The sequence below is a fragment of the Panthera tigris genome, chromosome D4, assembly GCF_018350195.1.
Source record: "Panthera tigris isolate Pti1 chromosome D4, P.tigris_Pti1_mat1.1, whole genome shotgun sequence".
Lineage (NCBI taxonomy): Eukaryota > Metazoa > Chordata > Mammalia > Carnivora > Felidae > Panthera > Panthera tigris.
Genome location: NC_056672.1, coordinates 61,516,950 through 61,521,331, shown reverse-complemented (window position 1 = coordinate 61,521,331; position 4,382 = coordinate 61,516,950).

Below are 4,382 nucleotides of genomic sequence, written 5' to 3'. Positions count from 1 at the left end.
TGTGAGAAATAAATGTTTGTTGTTTAAAGTCACTCAGTCTATGGTATTCTGTTACAGTAGCCTGAAGTAAGACAGAAATCAGAATCCTTAATGAAATATTAACAGGTTGAATCCAGCAATATATGAAAAAGTTAGTACCTCATGATCAACTGGGGTCTATTCCAGGAATACAAAGCTGTTTAATCCAAAAGTTAATTAATGTATTTCACATATTAGTATGATAAAGGAAAAAATGTTTAATTCTCTCAATAAATGCAGAAAAAACATTTCACAAAATTCACCAATTCTTGACTTAGCAAATCAGGAATGGAAAGAATTTTATTTAACCTGATGAAGAGCAGCTACAGAACACCTATAGTAACATCATATTTAACATTAAAATATTGAAAGCCTTCTTCATGATTGAGAACAAAGTATGGATGTCCTCTCTTACTACTTCTGTTTGATATGGCACTGGAGCTCCTAGCCATTGCAATAAGGCAAGAAAAAGAAGTAAAAGCTATAAAGTTTGGAAAGGAAAAAGTAAAACCCTCTATTTCTCCCCAACATGATTCTTTACATAGAAAATCTTAAAGAAGCCCCAAAACAACTACTAGAACTTAGAAATGAATTTTAAAAGGCCAAAGTAATTTAGAAAAGCTATAGTGAATTTAATACATGAATTTAGAAAATGTAGAACATAAAGTCAATTGTATTTTTATAGATCAGCAAATACTTGGGAAATGCAATTAACAATATAATTCTGTATTAGATAACACCAAAAAACCATAATATACTTAAGAGATGGATCAGAGATCCAAACATAAGATCAAAACCATAAAACTTCTCGAGGGAAAAAAAACTTGGGTTAGGAAAAGATGTCCTAGAGAGAGCATAAATGTCACTGAATAGAAAGGAAAAAATTGATAAAATGGAACTAAATTTTTTTAAAAAAATGTTTATTTTTGAGAGAGAATGAGCAGGGGAGGGGCAGAGAGGGAGAGGGCAGAGGAACCAAAGTGTGCTCCTCACTGACAGCAGAGAGCCCAATGTGGGGCTAGAACTCACGAACTGTGAGATCATAACCTGAGCTGAAGTTGGACACCTAATTGAGCCACCTAGGCACCTCAGAATAAAAAGTTCTGCTCATCAAGTTATCATAGCAAAAACAAAAAGGGAAGACACAGATTGGAAGAAAATATTTACAATACACATCTCCTACAAACCAGTAATAAATAGACAAACAGCCCAATATAAAATGGGTGAAAGCCTCGAGCAGGTGATTCATGAAGGAAGATGTATAAATAGTCAATAAACACATGAAATTTGTCAGTACCATTAGTCTTCAGGGAAAACACAAAGTAAAAGTATAATGAGATACTATTTCATACCCACTACAATTGCTAAAATTAAAAAGACAACACCAGCTGTTGGTGAAGATGTGGAGAAACTGCTGGTAAGAGTATAAAATTGCACAGTCACTTTGGAAAAATTTCTGGCAGTGTCTCATAAAATTAATCATACACCTGTGCTGTGGCCAGAAATCCTACTTCTAGGTATTTATCCAAAAGAAATTGCTATTCCCACAGCAATTTTATTTACTCCAGTCCCAAAATGAAAAGTACCCAAATATCCATCAACAGAAGGATAAATTTTGGTATAAATCATTTAAATACTACCCAGCAAGAAAAAAAGAATAATATATGCAGCAACAAGAGCAGATCCCCAAAACACGTTGAGTGTAAGAAACCAGACACAAAATAATACATAGTGAATGATTCTATTTATATAGAATTACAGAAGGGGTAAAACTTAGGTTGGTAGAAATAAGAACATGGTACATGGTAATTTTCTGGGATGATGGAAATGTTTGATATCCTGATTGCGACCGTGGTAGATAACATGGGTATATATATTTGTAAAAACCCATTGAATTGTACACTTATGGTTAGGCATTTCATTGTATGTGTATTTTGCCTCTGTCAAAACCAAACTGACAGTTAACTGTATGCTATTGTAACAGTGGCCAAGGGGAGTTAAAGATATGAAGTTGGTCAACAATTATAGTGAAGAACAAAGAAAATGGGTGGTAATATATGACAATAGTAGATTTCAAGGCAAAAGCATTATGTGAAACATTAAACAAAGTAATATGTTTTGTATTGATAAAAGGAAGAATTCATAAGAAATAATTATATCTGGAAGGTATAGCCCAGAAATATATAAACCAAAATATGAACACAAGGGGGATTTGAGATGAGCACAGCAACACAGTATTGACAAAGTAAGTGGAGAATAAGTAGATAAAGAATGAGGATACATAAAGTTTGAGAAAAATCAGTGATATATATTAACTCTATGCCTTACAAAGAGACAATATGCATTGTTTCCTGATGTCCACATTAGACATTTATAAAATGTGATTATATACTGGACCAGATAGAAAACTTTAATATTCCAAAGTAGAAAATGTATAAGCCACAGTTTCTGACCAGAATACCATAAGATTTTGAAATTGACTAAAGCAAAACAATGTAGACTCTTGAATAATTTAAGACACCCTCCTAAATTACTTTTTGGGGCAAAGAGAAAATGTATACATTAATGACAATGAAAACCACTCCTAAAACTTAAGGGTATGGCCAAAGCAGAACTTAGACCAGATTTGGTGCCTTAAACATATATTTAATATTCAATATGAAACAAGGGAAGAATAAATGAAGATATTAGAAATAGAACAACGAATACAACTGAGGATACTGGTGATAGAAGCTCACCAAGTTAAATACAGAAATTAAAGAATTGGTGGACATAAAGAGAGTGGAATGGTAAATCCATTGAGAATGTTGAGAAAAAACAGACAAAACCTCTAAGTCCAGTCAAGGAAGAGGAAAGGAAAGCCGCGATAGGGTTGGAAATGGGCATGGAATGACAGATATGAGGGAGAAGGAATTGCAAGTGAGAATGATGCCCACGTTCAAGCTAATAGATGATAAAATGGATGATTTTCCAAGGAAAAAAACAATCAAGTGTCCAAAATTAATTAAAGGAGACCTGCATATACTAAGTGGACCCACACAGAGAGTCGTAAAGATTGTTAAAGATCTGTTCCACCCAGAAAGCACCAGACTTTGATGATTTTATGGGTAATTCCTGGAAATGTTCCAGGGGCAGGTATTTCTTTTGATCAGTAAATATGTTGGATATTAGAAATGTAAGAAGTCTTCTCAATTTATTTTTTTGAAACAAACATAAGTCTGATAACTAAACCTGACAAAACTGGTATACACACACAACTATGTCAATCTCACCTATGAAAATCAGTGTAAATAGTCTATATTAGAAAATTGACTTTTGTGCTGTGTTACACATATAATACCATAACCATGTTATATAGGGCTTATTTTAGCAATTTGTGGATTGTTCAACATGGAGTTTATTAGCATAGTTGATTACATTAAATAGGCTAAAAGGGGAATGGACATGATACCAGAAAGGCATTTAATACAATTTACCAGTTTTTAGCGATTTAACAGTCTTAGTAAGGAGATTTCCTTGACATACTAAAAAGCTCATTCATGAGCAACTATGAGTAAACCTATTTAATGACAAAACCTTAGAAACATAAAGGTGCCAAATACCACTGAAAATATTTAACTTTATTATACTTTTTAACAGTATGATACTATTCCTAGCCATTGTTGTAAACAGAGAGAAATAAGTATAAATATTGGAAAGGAGGAGACAAAATTATCATTATCTAGAAAATACTTAGAAAATATAAGCGAATCAAGTGAGGAACTTTTATTTTTTTTATTTTTGAGAGAGCGCACAAGCAGGGCAGAGGCCGATAGAGGAGACAGAGGATCTGAAGGGGGCTTTCACATTGACAGCAGAGAGCCCAAGGTGGGCCTCAAACTCACCAACCATGACATCATGACCTGAGCTGAAGCTGGGGCCTTAACCAGCTGAACCACCCAGGCACCCCTCAAATGAAAACCTTTTAAAGCTAATATGAATTTTTGTGTCTCGTTAGAGTATGTGTGTACATACATATCATTATACCATATGACATACGCACATGTATGTATATACACATGTATGTATATACATACACATATGCATGCTGATTTCACATGTACATATGAACCAACACAAACCAACACAAACTGGCTAGAAAATATAATAGAAAAAAAGATCCCTTTCATAATTATGATAAATATATACAGGGACCTAGGGATTAACTTGGCAAGAAATAGGATTATATGAAGAAAGCAACAGAACTTCCTGGGGAACAAGAGAAGACCTGAATAAGTGGAGACAGACCACATTTCTGGAGAAAAAGACTCCAAATTATAAAAATGTGAATTTCCTCTAACTTACTCTAAATTCTAACCAAAATC